Consider the following 20,794-nt stretch of genomic DNA (forward strand, 5'->3'; position numbering starts at 1 on the left):
GTTGTAGTTGTCATTGTTTGGCAGGCCTGGGCTGGATTTGAACCTGTCAGCTCTGGTGTATGTGGCTGGAGCCTTAGCCACTTGAGCTATAGGCGCTGAGCTGAAAGCTGTATACTTTAAAAATATATTTTATATCACTGATGCTTTGTGTCATTTTCAACAATTAAAAAATGATTGTCATCTAAAAACTTCAAAAAGTTTTCATTTTTTGAAATTAAGTATATAGTAAGACTTTTACGAAATATACATTTTTAAGTGCACAAATATCTAATTGAAGTTCCTTGAATGTGTCTTTATATGATTACAGCTAAATTAATGTGATTTTCTGACATGAAAATGTTCCCTACTCCTGGGCTAAAGCCTGTGTTGTAGGACACTATTCTAGGATTTTAAAAGTTAAAAATATAATTGACATAGTGAAATGCACAGATAACAAGTGTGTAGTTGGTTTCAGTAAATGTTTACAGCAGTGTAGCTACTTCCTCAAGTCATGATATAGAACTTTTACATCATGAGAAAAAGAAAATTCCTTCAAGTTTCTTTCTGGTTAGTCTCCCTCTCCCCCAACCCAAACTACTACTGTGGTCTCTACCATTGTAGATTAGTTTGTTTGTTCTTGAATTTCATCCAGATGGAACCATACATTATTTATTCTTTTGTAACTTGTTGCTTTGAGCCAACAATACTTTTGAGATTCACCCATGTTAAGTATCAGTAAGTAGCTTTTTATTTTTATTGCTGAATGTGGTAGTCCATTGTAGGAATATACAACAATTTGATCATTTGTTACTGGATATTTTGGGTTGTTTCCAATTTAGGGCTCTTATGAATAAAGTTGCTATGAACATTTGTTCAAGCCTTTTTGTGAGTATGTGCTTTTTATTTCTCTTGAGTTAATACCTGGGAAATGAAAATTGCTGAGTTATAGGATAGATGTATGTTTTATTTCATAAAGAGTTGTCAAACTGTCTTCCACAGAGGTAATGCTATTTATTTTATAATTCATGAGCCATGTATGAGTTTCAAGTACTCAATATTCTTACCACCATGACTGTTGCCAGTCTCTTTAGTTTTACTTGTTCCAGTGGACTTAAAAGGGTATCTGATGGTGGTTTTCATTTGCATTTCCCCAATGACTGATTTGTGAATATTTCTCATATATGATTTTCCTTTTCATCTTCTTAATGATGTCTTTTGGTAAGTAGAGGTTTTTTTTTGAGACAGAGCCTCAAGCTGTCACCCTGGGTAGAGTGCCATGGCTTCACTGCTCACAGCAACCTCCAACTCCTGGGCTTCAGCGAGTCTCCTGCCACGGCCTCCCAAGTAGCTGGGACCACAGGCACCAGCCACAACGCCTGGCCATTTTTTGGTTGCAGCCATCATTGGTTGTTTGGCGGGTCCGGGCTGGATTCAAACCCACCACCTTAGGTGTATGTGGCTGGCACCTTAGCCGCTTGAGCCACAGGCACCGAGCCAGTAGAGGTTTTTAAAATAAAAAAAATTTTGTGGGAAAATATTTGTAACAAAATTTATTGCCATGTAACCATTTAAAAATGTACAATTCAGTGGCATTAAGTAAATAGACAATGTTATATAACTATTACTACTACCAGAAGTTTTTCATTATCCTACAGAATCCCTGTATTCACTAAACAATAAACTTTTTTTTTGGTTTTGTTTTCTTTTTGAATAGAGACAGGTTTTCACTACATTGCCCAGGCTGGATTAAAACTTCTGGGCTCAAGTGATCCTTTCGAGTAGCTGGAACTAATAGGCACATGGCAACATAATTGGCTAGAGGTCTTTTTTCCTTCTGGAGACAAGGTCTTGCTCTGTCTCCTAGACTGGGGGCTACAGTGCAGTGGCGTTATCAGTGTACCCTCAAACATCAAGGCTCAAGTGATACTCCTGCCTTAGCCTCCCAAATAGTTGGGATTGTAGGTATATGCTGCCAGGCCTGGCTAATTGTTTTATCTTTTGTAAGGGCAGGGTCTCTTTTTGTTGCTTCGCCTGGTCTCAAACTCCTGACATCAAGCGATCCTCCTGCATTGGCCTCCCAGAGTACTAGGATTATTCATGAGCCATTGCACCTGGCCTTTTAATATATTCTTTAACATAAAAATTCTTACATAAAATTAGTCAAGTTTGCCTTTTGAATGCCTTTAAAGTTTGAATATATTGGCCCTTCCACGACACCTCTGGCTACGTGGTGTGGGTATTTTTTTGTCTACCTTTGCTACTCATTAAATATCTATAAGGTAGTGAAGGTTTTCCTTCCCTTCATAGAAATTTTAGCTGACGATTTTGGGAAAAGTGTGTTGGACCAGGAAGGAGTTCATATATTATAACTATTGTAGATATTCTACTTTGAATCTGTGTCCCATGACTTAAAGGGTTATTTTATTATGTCTCAGTTCTTATTATAGCTCAGAATGTGATAGAGACGTGATACTTACTGGCATTTTGCTTTTATTCTTTCTCTTATTCTTTCTCTCTTCCTCGTCATGTGGGCAGCCTATTTAAGGCAAGAACTGGAAGGGTCTTAGAGCCCAGAATAACCAGAAGAGTGTTAAATGGTTGCTTTTGATCATATATTAATATACTTATTCCCTTTACTTGTATCCACCTCAAGAACTTGTTTCAGGGGAGAACTAACTCGAGCTGCTACATTTTTTTTCTTTTTTCTTCTGAGGCAGAGTCTTATACTGTCACCCAGGCTGAAGTGCGGTGGTGTAATTATAGCTCACTACAGCCTCCCACTCAAGAGCTCAAGCAGTATTCTGTGTACCACCATACCCAGCTGATTGTTTTAGAAATATTTTTGTATATATGGGGTCTTGTTAATTATGCAATATTTTACACTTGCCCAAGAAGCCTCACATGAAGTCACGTTTTGATCGTGGTAGGGGGAAAAGTCTGAATTTGTTTCTTGTCATCTTAGGGGATAGGAAGAAGACAAGAAATGAATAGGGAGATACTGACTGAGCAATGTTGGGTAAGGATAGGGCAAAGATAAACCTCCACCTAGCCAGGATTATCTGTGCACTGCCCAAGAGAAAGCCAATATCCAGACATCAGGGTTTATGTCAGAAAGAGTTTATCTCTCCTAGCACTAAGCAGAGAGACAGGAAAAATTTCTCAAATCTTCCTCCTTGAGAATTGAAGAGAAAGGATCGTTTGATAGATAGGGGAGATTAGGTAGTTAGGTTTGTTAATTGGGTAAGTTGGGGGCAAAATTATAGGAGTCTGAAAATTATCTTCTTGCATTTTAGCTCCTGGGGTTATGATTCCAATCAAATCAGTTGGTTGGTATGAACTGCTGGTCTGCATGGGTTAGCTAATCCACTGGTTAGCTAAGGTCCGGAAGATATCTTAGAAACATCCTTTAGGGTTCCAAAAGGTTATGTTATCAATAGAGAAAAGTTAAGCATATTTGCAAGTGCCAGATATGTGGAAAAAGTTAAGAATCTTTATAACTACTAACTGTACGGAAACAAGGAGACACTATTACCAAGCAATGAGGAGATGGACAGCGGCTGATTATTACTTTAGCTAAGCCTGTTCCTTCAGAGTTGGGGGGGTCCCCTATTTCTTCTCTCCTTGCACCCCTTCATCAATTTGTAAGAGTGATTTTAGGATTTGTGGTCTTTTGAATGAATCCCATTATCCTCAGGGCATGCACAGGCAGCATGACTTTGGCAAAGTGGGCACTGTTCTTTAGAGTTTTGAAATTTATTTTGCTCTCTTCAGTGTTTTTTATTTCTCCACTCCCATTCCATAAAACCCTGTTCCCTTTCTCCAGAGTTGAAGTCCCTCAAATCTCCTTCCCTTGCTCCAAAAGTTATACCACCACAAGTTTGCTATTATTCCCATGCATTCATCTCTTTCTAGGTTTTCTTGTTTTGTTTTCTGGGGAGAACAGAGTCTTAATCCATTATCCTGGCTGAGAATGTATTATTGCAGCTTACCGCAACTTCAAACTCCTGGGCTCAAACAATTCTCCTGCCTTAGCTTCCTGAGTAGCTGGGACTACAGATGTGCGCCATTGTGCCCAGCTAATTTTTCTGTCTTGAACTCCTGAGCTCAAGTGATCCTTCTGCCTTGGCCTCTCAGATTGCTAGGATTACACCTAAGTTGTCTTTTTTTATAATAGCTTTTATAGGAAAATATGATATACAATCAAAACAGGTAAAATGCAGTTGTATATACACTGTAATGAATGGTTATAAAATGAGCACTCAATGTCAACCATCACCCAGGCCAAGAAATAGGACATCACCTGCAGCCAGAAGGCTGCTTTGGCCTTTGTTCCTTACTCATATCTTCCTCCTTCCCTCTGAGAAATAACTAACCACTGTCCTGGTCTTTGTGGTAATCACTGGCTTTTATTTGTCTTGTTAACCATGTATATATTGCCAGCAAGAGTTTAATATTGTCTATTTTTGAATAGAATCATATTGTATGTATTTTCTGTCTTTTGTGCATTCCTGTATAGTGGTGTGTGTTGCTCTAATGTATTCATTTTTATTGCTGTTGTATAGGGTGTCCATAAAGTTCATGTGCAATTTAAAATAGTTTAACATAGTAAATTGCACACCAACTTTATGATCACCCTGTATAAATATACTACAGATTTTTATTGCTGGACATTTGGATGTTTCCAGGTTTGGGCTACCATGAATAATGCTGCTATAAATGTTCTGTTTCTTCTATTATATTGGGTGGACATAAAGTTCATGTGCAATTTAAAATAGTTTAACATAGTAAATTGCACACCAACTTTATGGATACCCTGTATATCTCCACTCTAGGGTATATGCCCAGGAAAAGAATTTCCAGGCCACGGTATATGTGTATCTTTAATGCTATGTTGTTTTCCAAAATGGCTTTTCAGTTCACTTGCCCTTTGGTAGTATATGAAAATTCCTGTTACTCTGCATCCTCATCATCATTTGGTGTCTCCATTGTTTTTAATTTTTGATAGTCTAGAAAGTATTTAGTATTACCTTAAGTGTTTAGTATTACCTTTTTAAATTTGAATTTTCCTAGTTAAAATTTTTGTTTTCCATATTTCAGGAATTTCGATTTTTTGAGTCTTTAGGTCTTTGTTTTTAAGAAAATTTTAAATATTTTATACAGCTTTTAAATATATCCAGTGGGACTGGTGATATGAATTACTAAAAATGTTTTAAACTGTATTGTTTTCTGCTTAGAATTCTGTAATATTTTGTGTGTATGAATTCTGTCCAGCCAAAAATTGGGCTTTGACTATATAGGTAGACTTTAAGGGAGTTACCTTGGGATGTAGGTTAGACTACAGTGAGGGCTGCAGTGTGAACTGATATGCTAGAGGTCAAGATGTACTTTTAAAATATTTTAGGAAATATAGTGATCAAATACATTATTGTGACTTTATCCTATGATGAAAGTGTAAGTGTCTTAACTTACACCATATAGTCCCATTAGTTTTATAGTGAATAAAAGGTGGCTTGACCCTTCTTTTTATTTTCCCCAGACCAAGTCTCACTTTGTCACCCTTGGTAGAGTGCCATTGTGTCATAGCTCACAGTACCCTCAAATTCTTGGGCTCAAGTGTAGCTGAGAATACAGGTACCTAGCACAACGCCTGGCAGTTTTTAGAGATGGGGTCTTACTCTTGCTCAGCCTGGTCTCGAACTCCTGAACTCAGGCAATCCCCCTGCCTTGGCCTCCCACAGTGCTAGGATTACCAGTGTGAGCCACCGCCCTGTGGCTAGCTTGACTTTTCTGTATCTAGGTAGAGAAGCATTAGATAAAGAATGGAAGCAGGAGAAACACGCACCAATGCTGGAATGAAGATCCTTGGACAAACATTGAATCACTTTAAACTGCCACCTCAGCCTGGTGATAATCTTAAATATTTTATAATATACTTAAAAAAAATCATAGCTCTGTTTAGGGTTGCATGAAAACTTAAGATGAAATTAGAATTCTAAAAAAACTTGGAGTGGTTCTTGGATCTTCCCACTAGGTGGCGAAGGAATAATTTAGAAGATGGATCATCAAAACATGGGGGTTAAAAAAATTTGTAAAGTGGTTTAATAGTAGCTGAGTTGGATGTATGGGAAAAGATGAAAGCCAGATATGTTCTAGATGAACTGGGAAGTCAGTTTGCATTGAGCACTGAGAAGTGATTAACCTAAATTTATATGTAGGTCCCATTGTTATAAAAGATCAGTTGATTCTTCTAATTGCACATATCCCAGAAGCCTGCTTTTTCCTTCTTCCTTGCTGCTCCCTTTTCTTCCATTTAATTCTTGTCTGAATGATAGTGGCCCAGTAGAATGTTTGCAAACCCCACTTGCCGTATCTTAAACATGCCCAGGTTACTGAGTTCTGTCTCTGCCTTTATATTTTGTTCCTCCTAAGTAAATGTTTAATCTATATATTTTTCCTCTCTCACTTCTCTCTGAGGTTGAAACGCACATTGACAGTCTTTGGAGATGTCCATTTAAGCTTTTAAACACTTTAACTCTTACATTTTACCCTAGAAATCTTACCAGATCACAGTTACATAGGGGAAGAGGCACTTTCAATTCTATTTAAATACATTGAAATAATATTAAGTAGGTAATAAATTATTAAACAAGGCTATGTGAAAGTATTTGTCTAGGAGAAATATAAACAGAGCCAAAGGGAAGTAATATGGGAGAAAAGCTTACATTTCATGTTATAGAAGAGGACTAAATAACCTGAATATATATAGAGTGTCTTTGATCAGTAAGACATATCATTTTTTTATATGGAGAGAGAATGTGTGAATATGAATATGGATATTCTGAGGTAACGAGATGAAAGATTATTTCTTCATTTGATAGTAAAATGACAAAAGAACAAGTTCATTGTTAGGATTTTTTTTTACCTAGTGTAACCAGGCAGAATACCAGGTTAATAGTAAATCTGTTATAGATTAGCCAATTGATGCATTACTTTTCATTCTGTAAAATTTTATTTGTAGTCTGTATAAATTCTTAGATCCTAGACCATGTAAATTAATTATAATTGCCATTCTTAATGTATTTCTGATTTAACCTTTTCTCAATTTTAGAAATCAAGAAATCTACCTTTATGTAAGTATATAATTCATTTATTAGTCACAATCAATGAACTATAAATTGTGCTCATTGCTGAAATTGCTGCATGTGTTTTATAAATAGATTTATAAATAGAGATTTATAAATAATAGATTTCTCCATAAATCAAAATATATTAAAGATGTACAACATTTTATTACTGGAAATGAATTGTTTAAATATTAAAGTAAATATTTCACTTTTAAATTTAGAATATTTTACTTTTTTTGTTCTTCAAAATAATAATTTTTGAGTATATTAGAATTCTGGATTATTTAGAAATGGTCTACTTTTTAATGTTACTGTGAAAGAGATAATGTGGTATAGTTTATATTACCATGTTATGAAACATTAATTCAAATGAGTATTTTGTTGGTTAAACTATATGAGAAGACTAAGAAAATGAAATTTTGGGGCAGTGCATGTGGCTCAGTGGATAGGGTATGGGCCCCATATACCAAGGGTGGTGGGTTCCAGCCTGACTCCACCAAACTGCAACAAAAAAATAGCCAGGCATTGTGGCGGGTACCTGTAGTCACAGCTACTCAGGAGGCTGAGGCAAGAGAATCGCCTAAGCCCAGAAGTTGGAGGTTACTGTGAGCTGTGATGCAATGGCACTCTACTGTGGGAGATAAAGGGAGACTCTGTCTCTTAAAAAAAGAAAATGAAATTTTGTTGAGTATGCAATATCTAATAGGTAAAGCCTAACAATTACTAGGAAAAATACCATGTTCAGCTATCAGGAAATAGTAACTGGAGTAATATGCAATTGAGTTACAATAAGGCCCTAATTCTGCCTCTTCGGTGTTTTGTTTTGTTTTGTTTTTACCTGATATACATTATTCAAATATGATTAAAGAAAATCAGGCTTGGCCTGGTGCCCATAGCATAATGGTTAATGGTGCTGGCCACATGCATTGAGGCTGGCAGGTTTGAATCCAGCCCTGGTCAGCTAAACAACAATGACAACTACAACAACAAAAAAAAATAGCTAGGCGTTGTGGCCGGCGCCTATAGGCCCAGCTACTTGGGAGGCTGAGGCAAGAGAATTGCTTAAGCCCAAGAGTTTGAGGTTGCTTGTGAGCTGTGACTCCAAGGCACTCTACCGAGGGTGACATATGAGACTGTCTCAAAAAAGAAAAGAAAAGAAAAGAAAATCAGGCTAAATATGTGAATAATTTGATTTGTTATTTAGGACTCTATGGTGACAAACTCAGAGCTTAAAGGGGAAGTGTGGTTTTATTGACAGGGTACTAAAGCATCTTAGATAATTGAAGGAAGAATTGTAGCAGGAGGTTAATGGACCTTGAGGACTGGAAGTGGGGGGACAAGGTTTTAAGTACTCCAGCTTTGTATCTCTTTGGGCATTGGTGTGATTCTCACAGGATTCTCCTGGTTCATGGATTGATGGTCTAGACTCTCTTCTTCCAATTTAGTAATTTTTTCCACAGTCCCTCTATGCTGAAAGAAGTAACTAATTGTTCTATTTATTACATAGTTAGGATCAAATATCTGAAATATTTATATTCTAACATTTGAACTATTTGAAAAATTAATACACATAATTGAAAGAAAATGTTGTTAATTTCACTGTGTGCCGGTGAGATACGTTCAGGTTCTCAAACCTTGGAATCAGATTAGATGTTGCTATTTGCATTTTTTTTTGTTTCCTGTTGATTTTTACATAGCATGGACCTTTTTCTGGGGATCAGGTTCAGGTCAAGACAATTTCTAGTGTTTTGGGCATTTAATAGTCTGAGGAGAACTGCTTAGAAAGTAGAGTAGGTATTTGAGCTCATCATTTAGACAGAGCCTACATTGTGGTATGTGGTTATTGGAGATTACTTACGTTTTTATTGGCTTATTTTCAAAAATGTGAGTAGTCTCTTACCTAATTGCCAGAATATAAATTTTTACTAGGCCAGTAGAAGAGGGGGTTCTTAAAATTTCACACAGCCTCTACTTTGTTTCTCTTCTCTGAATATACCTCTTGGGTAGCTGGTGTTGGACAATTTTTAATTCTGATGACAACAGTTAAAAATTTAAATCTCTTCATTGTTGTTCACTTAAGGGATGGGTCTGAGTTTTAATTTAGCTTTTTGGTCCTTGTCCACTTTGATATTTGTTACTCTGCATAAAACTAAATGGAAGGAGCCAGAACTTTTGAGAGTATGTTTGTTTACAGATGGAGAAAGGAACAGTAATATTCCTAATAAAACATTCATCTGCTGATAACTAATATGCAGATTAGCTAGGTTGGGGATACCAATAGCTTATTTTTGAGTCTAATTTACTTCCATATTTTTTCTAGAACTCTCTTTTAATATCTTAAGTACGTAGGCAAAATAGGAAAAGCATTCTGGTTTATATGTGAGCATACTCTTGAGTTTCTCTTTGGCACTTGTGAGAGGGATGTGTAATTGAGGGGTTTGGAGATTGTTTTTTATGGCAGAATCTAGAAGAAGCAAAACATACCAGAACAAGCAGTGTAACTTTGACAAAATGACTTTTTTTTTTAAGAGATAGAGTCTAACTTTGTTGCCCTCTGTAGAGTGCTGTGATGTGACAGCTCACAGCAACCTCCAGTTCTTGGGCTTAGGCGATTCTCTTGCTTCAGCCTCCTGAGTAGCTGGTACTATAGGCACTTGCCACAATGCCTGGCTATTTTTTGTTTGAAGTATGGCTGGGACTGGGTTTGAACCTGCCACCCTCAGTATATGGGGCCAACGCCCTACTCATTGGTATGTTTTTATCATGAATTTTGCCTAGTGTTTTAGTTGCCTTAAAAACACCACACATTTTGGGGTGTTTGCTACCTATCACATTGATTAATTTTTTTCTGTTGAATATATGAGACCTGGGAACTCTTAATTTAAACCTTATTTTAAGAAAACTTTTTATTTTATTTTTTATTTTTTTTGAGACAAGCCTCATGGTGTGCCTCTGGGTAGAGTGCTATGGCATCACAGCTCACAGCAACCTCCAACTCCTAGGCTCAAGCGAGTCTCCTGCCTCGGCCTCCCAAGTAGCTGGGACCACAGGCGCCCACCACAGTGCCCACAGCTATTTTTTGGTTGCAGCTGTCATTGTTGTTTGTCGGGCCTGGGCTGGATTCAAACCTGCCACCTTAGGTGTATGTGGCTGGTGCCTTAGCCACTTGAGCCATAGGCGCGGAGCCAAGAAAACTTTTTAAGTCTATTTTTAAAACTCCTTTTCATAGGGATTGATAATTTTGGGTCTTTTGCCCAAGAAAATGCACTTAAAATTTTATTCTTTGAATGGTAGGAAGCAAGAAGGACTGTGTCTGCAGTGTAATGTTATTTAAGATACAATTATATATATTAGGAGGGGCAGAAGTCTTTATAAGATTATAATTAGGAAAATTTAAGTTTCCATGTGGAGGTAGAATTTTTGGAATTTAGATCCTTCCCCCTCCTTTCCCCCCCTCCCTAAAAAATCCATTTTGATTTAGGCATTGTTGGTTACTACTCTGATTTTGAGGCAAAGTAGAGAAGAAAAGAAGGAGAGTCGGGGAACCAGAGTTACTTCTTTCCTCTTCACTGGAGGTTAATTGAGAACAAGTTGCAGGACATTGATGAATGTGTGGCAGTTTGCCTTCTGTTAATTTCCCAAAGGGGTAGACCTTGGAAATAGACAAAGAAGTCAGGAAACCTTTTTCTGAGGGTGGAGATAGTTTTCTGATCTTTCTATAGCAATTATAAATATTAAACTACCTGTGGCACATAGATAAAATGACCCTTCTTGGCTTTTATTATTATTTTGAGAAAGAGCCTCAAGCTGTTGCCCCAGGTATAATGCTATGGCATCACCACTCACAGCAATCTCCAACTCCTGGGCTCAAGTGATTCTCCTGCCTCCACCTCCCAAATAGCTGGGACTACAGGTGCCTGCTACAACACCTGGCTGTTTTTTGGTTGCAGCTGTCATTATTGTTTGGTGGTCCTGGGCTGGATTTGAACCCAGCAGCTTAGGTGTATATGACTGGCGCCTTACCCGCTTGAGCTACAGGCCCTGAGCCCCCTTCTTGGCTTTTAATTCAGTTACTCTCTAGTGATTGAATGCTTGGATTTCCTGTTATCTTAACAACTGAGTCTTAAGTATTTCTTTTGTTCTCTATTAAATTATAAATGTTTCTGTTGCTCAGCAGCTAGAGCACCAGCCACATACACCGGTTTGAACTTGGCCTGTGCCTGCCAAACAACAATGACAACTACAACCAAAAAGTAGCCAGGTGTTGTGGTGGGCACCTGTAGTCCCAGCTACTTGGGAGGCTGAGGCAAAAGAATTGCTTAAGCCCAAGAATTTGAGGTTGCTGTGAGCTGTGATGCAACAGCACTCTACTGAGGGCGAAACAGTGAGCCTCTGTCTCAAAACTCCCTAAAAACAAACAAAAAAACCAGTTGCTCATAGAACTTATAGTCATATTAATGATTCAGTATGTTTTACTTAAAAGTATGAAGTGAATATTTTCTGCATGTAGAAGTGATTGTAAGGAGCAAACCAGAACATAATATCTTTACACTCTTTGTTAAAAATTAAAAAAAAAATGTAATCACCTTTGGCAGATTATATATGATCTTTGGTTTTCATCTCTTGTGTGTCCCCTGTATATACAGATTCGGTTTAAAAGGAAAATGCTGGTAAAATAAGTGATTTAAAAGGGCACCAATGAAATTAATATGAATTTTAAAAAATTTTTCTGAGAATAATACTGTCAGAGCGTCTTCCCCTTCCGTATTGAAATGGGAAAAGCAGTAAGGTCCATGTGAAATGCAGCTATCTTAATGTCTAAAAATGCTAGAGCACAATTTCTTTGCTTGTGACTTGTAACATGTTTGGGTCCAGATTGGGAAAAACAGCTGTTAGCAGTTCAGCTGCCAAAAGAAGACAAATAATCTTAAGCATCGAAGCATCAATCACTAGCCAACTGTTTCAAATTCTATTGCACAGCTTCCTTCAGATAATGTATTTAGAACATTTTCTGCATTTAAAAATCAGTTTATATAAATAAAAAATTCACCACATACTCTTCACCACTAATGTAGGGTATAGAATTATACAAAATTGATCTTTTGGTCATTATTTGTTATAGTAAAAATTATCATAAGTGTTGCTAGTTCAATAGACTATTAGCAATAAAGTTTTTTGATACAGAAATGTGATTATAATTTGGAGTTCAGCTGTTTCTGACAATTTACTAGAATTTTTTTTTAAGGAAAGGGTGGTTGTTTTTTGTTTAGGAAATGATAATTAATATTTTAGCTGCTTATCGGTGCCTCACAGCTGGGAGAGAAATGCTACACTGATCATGAAGTTGTGTTTGGAACCTTGAAAACTCCTAGACTTTAATATTTCCAAGGAGGTAGAAAAGACACATTAACTTCTGGTTTTGTGTGTGAGTATGTGTGTGTGTTGTTTGCTAAAAATTATGCGAGTATGTGTGTGTGTGGTTTGTTAAAAATTATGCAAGTACATGTGTGTGTTGTTTGTTAAAAATTATGTTGTTTGCAGGTCTCACTGAGCCAGGACACTGATTCATTTTTTATTTATTATTTGTTTTATCTTTTTCAATGGATGGTGGTAAGTAGGGGAGAAAAGTCGCACTAGAAACATTCAGCTCTGAGAATAGCACAGTTGACAATAGAATGCAGCTGCTTAAGGGTAAGAACTTTGCCTTTTGTTCATTGCTGCACCCCCAGTACCTAGAATGGTGCCTACTCAAAACTATTTCTTCAATGAATTGAATACCCACCACTTAGGACATTAGCTGAATGAAGCTACCGAATCTCCCTTTGTTGCCCTGGGTAGAATGCCCTGGTGTCATAGTTCATGGCAACCTCAAACTTGTGGGCTTAGGAGATCCTCTTGCCTCAGCCTCCTGAGGAGTTGGGACTACAGGAACCCGCCATGATGCCCAGCCAGTTTTTTTTTTTATTTTTAGTAGAGATGGGATCTCACTCTTTCTCAGGCCGGTCTTGAACTTCTGAGCTCAAGCAGTTCACGTGCTTTGGCCTTCCAGAGTGCTAGGATTTTAGGCGTGAGCCACCGGGCCCAGCCTTCTTTCTATTTTCATTTATAGTTGATTTTAGCAGCAAAAGTTATAGAAAACTTGAGGTTTAGGGAGTAAGACTAAGCTAAGTAGTTTATGTGGGGTTTTGTTAATGGTAGTGATTAAGTTATCTCTCACTATGGAATAATCTTACCCATATGCTATAGAATCCTAGTTTCTGGTATGTGAAAAATTAAATAGACATAAATGAAGAAGCACTAAAAGCTGAAAAAAAATCACCTGAAGTAGTGGCAGCTGCAGACATACTTCTCAAAATTGAACACTTATGAATTTTTTAAAATATTGCCTCTATACACTGGTTTTGCTCTTTATCTGTTTCTTAATATTCAGTGCATGTGCACGAAAATCCATTTGTTTTTACATAAGTGAAAAGAAGCCAGCTCTTCAAGTGTTGCCTTCTTGAAGTTTTGAACTCATAATTATCATGCGTTTGAAAAGTGAGATGGGAGTATGGAAAAAGCATTCCATTTTTCTTTTGAAGTTAAACTGTATCCCAGCCAAAGAAGTGTTGCTTTAGCCTCCTTTTACCTCCCAAAGTTTTTAGGAGACCTGGCCAGACCTTAGTTTTTCCTGGTGATTTTGATTCAACCTGATCACTTTTTATAATTGGGGTTCTTTTGTTATATAGATGGTCCAGATTAGTATGCCTCTTTGCCTTTGTTGAGGCCAATGTGGTAGGTGGCACATATGTGATCACATAGACTGTTCTGCATAGGTGCTAAATATGTCTGTTCCTTATTGGCCTTCTCAGAGCCTCTATGCCTTTCCTATTACCTCATTATTCTACAAAAAGGAACTTGGAGTATCTTGTGTTAGGTCTCGCTCTCCAATGAAGCTGTGCTGTGATGTCTAATGTTACAGTATTAAATATTCACGTATGTTTTTATATCTTTAGGGTTATTTCTTATAATAGATAAAATCCTATCCATATGGTATAATATGTAATGGTAAAAATGTTACCATTTCAGATAACTTCAGAAAGTTTGTTTTTTAACCACTTTTGGATATGGAGCTTAAGAACCTTGCTCTGCCCCTCTGCCCTGGTTTTCTTTTCACTAGTGCTTAATGTGTTTATGCATTCCTTTTAAGTAGACCTTTTCGGTAAACACTTAGATTTAACATAATCCCATTACATTCTGCTTGTACAAATATATAAATGTTCAAGGTTATCTACACATAACTACTCTTACTTTCTGAGGTATGTACATGACTGGTGTCATGGGAAGGTACCTTGTGGTACTGGAGACACTCTTTCACACTTACCTATCTGTGGCCTTTATCTGACAAATAGGCAGAGGCATGGGCAGTTTTTGATTTTGCTGGCAATGTTTTACAATGACACATTTGTTTCCAACCAAGCAGATGTCTGATTGTGGTCATTGGGAAGAAAAGTCATTGCCAACATTAAGCCCACTTCCTGAGCCTTTTGTTGAGTCTGCCTTCTTGTTTGGTCCATCTCTTAGAATTGCTTGTGGAAGTTTTACATAAACACTTTTGTATAAATGGGTGTATCATATTTTTGATGGAATAAATTATGATTTTTAAAACATGTCAGATGATTCTTATAGTAGATTTAGTGATTGCCCTGAATAAAATTGAGCTCCATCATTCTTATCCCCAGATTTGACCTGTCTCTTAAATTTATTCCCATATCTCACCTTAATTACCTGTTGGCGGCTGTACATCTACTCCAGAAGTTTCCTTTAAAGTCAGCATATCATAGCTCATTAACTTTTTCTGGGGCTCTAACTTTCTTAACGATTCTTTTTTCTAGTTATTACAGGCCTTAAAATTTTGTAGTTATCTTTGACAACTTGCTTTGCCTTCTGTTTTCCAGTCTTAATTACTTACCAAGTTCAGGCAGTTAATGCTTTGACTCACTTCTATCTCTTCTCTCATTTTCACTGTCTTTAAGATATTGGGCATATCTGAATTACTAGTCCAGAAGCATCCTAAGTGACTTCTCCCTTGCCAAACCATCTTCCCATTGCTTCCTGTTGTTTGGGACCAACACTTTCATGTTATTTCCCAGCTCATAAAACTTTGGTTTCATGCCACTGAATAAAATCTAAACTTGTTGCTTGGTCTACCATTCAAGGACCACAGTTGTGTCCTAACTGCTTTTCTGGCATTATCTTCCTGAATATTCTTCTGACACTCTGATTCTCTGCTTTTCAAAAATGTTTTCTTCCCACCGTGGTACTATATATTAATATAGTCATCCTCACTTGAATCACTCCTGCTTCCTTCATTATTTAAATCTCATCCAGTCTGTAAGACCCAGTTTGAATTCATCTCCTGTTAAGCCTCCTAGAGCATCCCTCCTCAGAACTCTGAGTACACTCATTTCATTAGACGGTTACCTTTTAGTATGTTGATGCTTCTTGCCTTAGAGTGAACTGTCTCTCACTCATCATCTTTCATCTATGGTAATTTTTAAGTGGAATGTGGCCCTCACACTTACTATAATATTTCATTTGATTCTCTCTCTCTTTTTTAAACAACGTTCTTCCTCCCCAAATTGGAAGATTTTAATTTTTAAAATCCAGACTTGATGTTTCTCAAATTCAGACATCTGGCTTCACTGAGCTGCATCCCCTTGGGGCAGAAACTGGCTGGAGCTGAGAATCAGATACCCCTCTTTTGTTGTAGTTGTTGTTGTTGTTGCAGTTTTTTTGGCTGGGGTCGGATTTGAACCCACCACCTCTGGTATATGGGGCAGGCACCCTACTCCTTGAGCCATTGGCACCACCCCTTGATTCTTTTTTTTAAGAGATGGATGAACTGAGACCCAGCATGAGTTCTTTTTTTTTTTTTCTTTTTTGAGGCAGAATCTCACTCTGTTGCCCTGAGTAGAGTGCTATGGCATCTTCATATCTCACAGCAACCTCAAACTCTTGAGTTCAAGTAATCCTCATGCCTCAGCTCCCTGAGTAGTGACTATAGGCACCCACCACAATGCCTGGCTAATTTTTCTGTTTTTTTTTTTTTTTAAACTAGAGACAGGGTCTCACTCTTGCTCAGGCTGGTCTCAAATTTCTGAGCTCAAGCAATCTGCCCATCTGAGCCTCCCATGGCTAGGATTACTGGGTGAGCCACCAGACCTAGCCATGAGTTTTTTTTTTTAACAAATGTTTCTTTTTTTTTTTTTTGAGACAGAGCCTCAAGCTGTCCCCCTGGGTAGAGTGCTATGGCTTCACTGCTCACAGCAACCTCCAACTCCAGGGCTCAAGCTAGTCTCCTGCCTCCGCCTCCCAAGTAGCTGGGACCACAGGCGCCCGCCACAATGCCCGGCTATTTTTTGGTTGCAGCCATTGTTGTTTGGTGGGTCCGGGCTGGATTCGAATCCGCCACCTTAGGTGTATGTGGCTGGCGCCTTAGCCGCTTGAGCCACAGGCGCCAAGCCAACAAATGTTTCTTATGCCCTCTCATTATTATCCTGAAGTAACATACATAATTTAAAAAATCAATATAATGCCCTTGTTCTGATAGTATAAAGGAAAATGAAAATGAAGATAATTCATAATATGTATTTTATTATGCAAATAATAATACAAGTAAACTTATACTCCAGCAAGAAAATGTCCTAAAGATTTACAAATCCTTCAACTTCAGTCTGTTGTACTGTTATACCCCGTTAAGCAAGTTAACAGCAAGACTGGTGGTCTTGATACTTTATATAGTTTGTATCTGAAGTTGAAAAATAGTTTTCTTTTTTTCATACAGTGTGTGGCTAATATGACCTGAGTTATAAAATTTAAATGAAAATTATTCACAGATAAATTATTACTTAAAAAAGAAAATTTTAACCATTTTATTTATTTTTTTTTTCTTTTTTGAAACAGGATCTTGCTCTGTTACCCAGGCTGGAGTACAGTGGCATCATCATAGCTCACAGCAACCTCAAACTTGTGTGCTCAAACAATCTTCCTGCCTCAGCCTTCTTAGTAACTGGGATTATAGGAGGGCACCACTACACCTGGTTAATTTTCCTATTTTTAGTAGAGACAGAGTCTTGCTTGCTCTTGCTCAGGCTGGTCTTGAACTCCTGGCCTCAATTGATCTTCCTGCCTCCGCCTCCCAGAGTGCTAGGATTACAGGCATGAACCATCACGCCCAGCCAAAACTCTTTATTATTGCGTATTTGGCTTTGCTTTTATGATTCTTAGTTAAATAAGTTTCTGGAGATTATGGGAATAATGCATCATATGTTACTCCTTAATTTAGGAATTTGATGTACTATACAGTCTTGTTCATTTATGTGACTTCATGTCATTTAAATAATTATTAGTTTGAATGAGTTGTGTCTGCAGATATTGAAATTGTTGCAGCAATCAGACTGAGTCTTTTATCTCTAAAGTTCAAATTGTCATCTAGTCATGACAACAATTCTTTGTGTTTATGGTGTATGGCACACCTCTTGGGGGTGGAATATGATTATAAGAGGGACTTTATCTAACAAATGCAATCAGTGGAACCTAATTCTTTGTACCCTCAATGAATCCCAAACGATTTAAAAAAAAAATTCTTTGTGTTTAGATAGTAATTCCCTTGCCTTTTTTCTTAAACAGATCCCATGGTAGAAGCCAATTATGTGTACAAAATACCTTAAACTCTGAAGACCAAACCTAGTGTGGCTATAATATTATTTTTTAAAGTACATTTTCCTATAGTGGCAAAGATTTCCCTGAGAAGCATCACAAATGATGTTTGCTTGACTGAGAAAAACTCTTCTTAAATAGGTATATCTGTAGGTTTCTAGAAAGCTCTGTTCTGTTTGTTCCATAATTTCTGAAGGCTTGCAGAGGCCTTTCTGTGCAATTAAACATTTTAAAATCTGTGAATGACTGAATAGTCCACATTGTAATAATTTAAAAATCTATTGTCATGGTATTTTAAATTGTAGAAGAAAGTCTTATGGGGAGATCTAAGTGTCTTAACTTGATTCTTGTGATATTTGTCATTATAAGTTGACTGGTTTTTCTTTTGCAGATTTCCTTGTGATAACCTTAAAGTAGAAAGTTATTGGGACAGACTTCATTTGGTAAGTTCATTTTTTGTTGTTTTTTTTTTTTTTTCCTTTTTCTGCCCTGTACTCTCTGTACTGTGTTGAGGAAGGAAAGTCAGTTTACGGATTGATTCTAGGGGTATGTTTGTCCATGTTCATAATTATTTAGGTGAGTTTTTCTTCACTTTAATGTCTCCAAATGTGTTGTTTTCATTAGGACTTATGCCAGGTCATTTCTCCCATATATAATTGTGCCATAAAACAATGCTTTGTGCCTAAAAACTTGTATTTAAGTCATCTCTCAAATGAGGGAGTCAGGGACTGACCCCACCAGTAGTTTTTGGTATATTTGTTTATGTGGGACAGTAGCAGAATATACAAAAACAAAACATCAGTGGGGTCAGGGCCTTACATATACACCCCCTTCTCACTTGGGGATGTGACTGTTATTGAGAGACCTGACAGTCTAGCTAGGTAGTACCACTAATCTTTTGTCTAAAATAAATACTCCCTATTGATCTGCAATTCCTTTGCATTGAAACTTGATTCTTGTTTTGAGTTTTCTTAAATTTATGTATGTTTGTATGAAAATCAAGACTTCTTGTTTACTAGAATTAGTACAGTAGCACTCCCCGTATCTTTGGTTTTGCCTTCAGTAGTTCTAGTTATCTGAGGCCCAGAAATATTAAGGTGTCTTGAGAGAGAGACACCACATTTACATTATAATTGTTCTATTTTATTATTTTTCTTTATCCCACTGTGCCTGATTTATAAATTAAAATTTATCATAGGTCTATTTATATATAGGAAAAAACATAGATATATAGGGCTCCGTACTATCTTTGGTTTCAGGCTTCCACTGGGGGTCTTAGGACAGATCCCCTGTGGATGGGGCGGGGGAGGGGGACTATGTTAGTACAAATCTGAGTTATAAAGAGAAAAACAAGTTGCTAGTCATTTCTTCAATGTAGATAGCAATCCTTGTCTTGTCTCATAAAATGTCTCCTCCTTTTCATAGACCTGTGTGTGTCTGTTACTACATAAATCTTTATTAACTGGCTCTTGTTTTCGCTATCTGTTTAAATTTAGGGAATTATAATTCAATTTTATTGAAAAGAGAAGTTAATGCTTTGGTTTAGGTTTCTAAATCCAAATCATTTCCTTGTTTGGGAACCTTTGGCTTGTTAATGCCTCTAGAATAAGGATCAAGATCCTTAGCATGACAGGAGGTCGGCTGTTTTCCCTGGGTACCTAGTGCACCTCTTACAGCTACACTGATTGCTTAAGTGTCTCTCATGTACTCTCCAAGGTGCTTTTTTTGTCTTCTGCTGCATGTACCATTCCTGTCCCCTTTTTCTCAATAGCTCTAAGTTTGTCTGCTTCACCCATTAAAACCTTGAGTGTTCTACAAAAGCTTCCTTGAGTGCCTAACTCAAAATCTGTCTTTTGCATTACCATGGAATCATATGTCTGCATCTGTTAACACACACTGTCTTATTTTGTCACTTGTACAGGATTGTGAATGCTTTGAAAGCAAGGACCATCTTCATATTTGAACTGTCAATTTCACAGAAAACACTCCTTGAGTCTGGGGATACCAATGCCTTCTCACCATAAATTTCTCTTGATTAGGGCTTTTTTTTTGTTTTGGCAAGAATAAGAGGAGAATAGATTGGTTCTAGTAGAGATTGGTTATCATAATCTTGTTGATTCAGTTACTGTTTCTTTCTCTCCTTTCTGTATGGTGATAGTTTATGTAGTCTGTATAATCTGTGTCTTTGTAGTCTCTGTTACTCAGTATGTTACTTGGTTGTATTGTTCTTATTTGCAAATGTAAATTTTAGTTTCTGAGTAAGGAATTAATTTTTCTTAAACAGGCACTTAGAAGATGAGATACTGTGCTCTGTAGAAAGATTAAATGATGCTTTCGATTTACTATTGTAAAGATTTTTGAGAAGTCATATTGTGGGGTAGTACTGATGATGGAGCAAAGAGCAACTGTCAGGTCTCTGCTGTCAAATTCTCATATCTTAAGAAAAAGAGAAATCTTTCTTTTCTTTTCCTTTTTTAAAAAATTAAATCATAGCTGTGTATATTAATGCAATCATGGGGCACAATGTGTTGGTTTTATATACAATTCGAAATATTTTCATCAAATTGGTTCACATAGCCTTCACGGCATTTTCTTAGTTATTGTGTTAAGACATTTATATTCTACAGTTAGTACATTTCACATGTGCCCTTGAAAAAGATGCACCATAGTTGTGGTCCCACCAATAACCCTCCCAACAATCTTTTTCTCTTCTGACCCCGGGGCTTGGAATAAGAATCTTATCTTTCATTTGGCTCAGGGAGTTTGTAGATTAAACCTTTACAGAAGGAAATGTAATCCTAACATATAACTTGGCTCTGTAGCATTTAATATTTATATTGCCATAATGTAAATGTTTACTGATTTTAGACTTCAGAATCTATCTATACATAAAACATCAAAGACTTAAATTTACAAAACAGAATGAAAAAAATGTTAACATTCTTTTATTTTGAGATAGTCTCACTTTGTCACCGTTGGTAGAGTGCTGT

General features: G+C 37.0%; 1 protein-coding gene across 3 annotated transcripts in view; it reads left to right on the forward strand.

The window, feature by feature from the left end:
* Positions 1–20,794, forward strand: part of MTMR3 (myotubularin related protein 3) — a 151,554-nt gene that overhangs the window by 59,234 nt on the left and 71,526 nt on the right. For 2 of the 3 annotated variants that reach the window (XM_023513294.1, XM_023513295.1), the window contains exon 2: positions 18,196–18,247. The gene's annotated coding sequence lies outside the window, so the exon portion shown is untranslated. Of the gene's footprint in view, positions 1–17,649; positions 18,248–20,794 lie in introns of those variants that run through there. The other variant, XM_012805248.2, reaches the window with a different exon arrangement.

The sequence above is a fragment of the Otolemur garnettii genome, unplaced genomic scaffold, assembly GCF_000181295.1.
Source record: "Otolemur garnettii isolate 467f Iridium unplaced genomic scaffold, OtoGar3 scaffold00038, whole genome shotgun sequence".
Taxonomy (NCBI): Eukaryota; Metazoa; Chordata; class Mammalia; order Primates; family Galagidae; genus Otolemur; species Otolemur garnettii.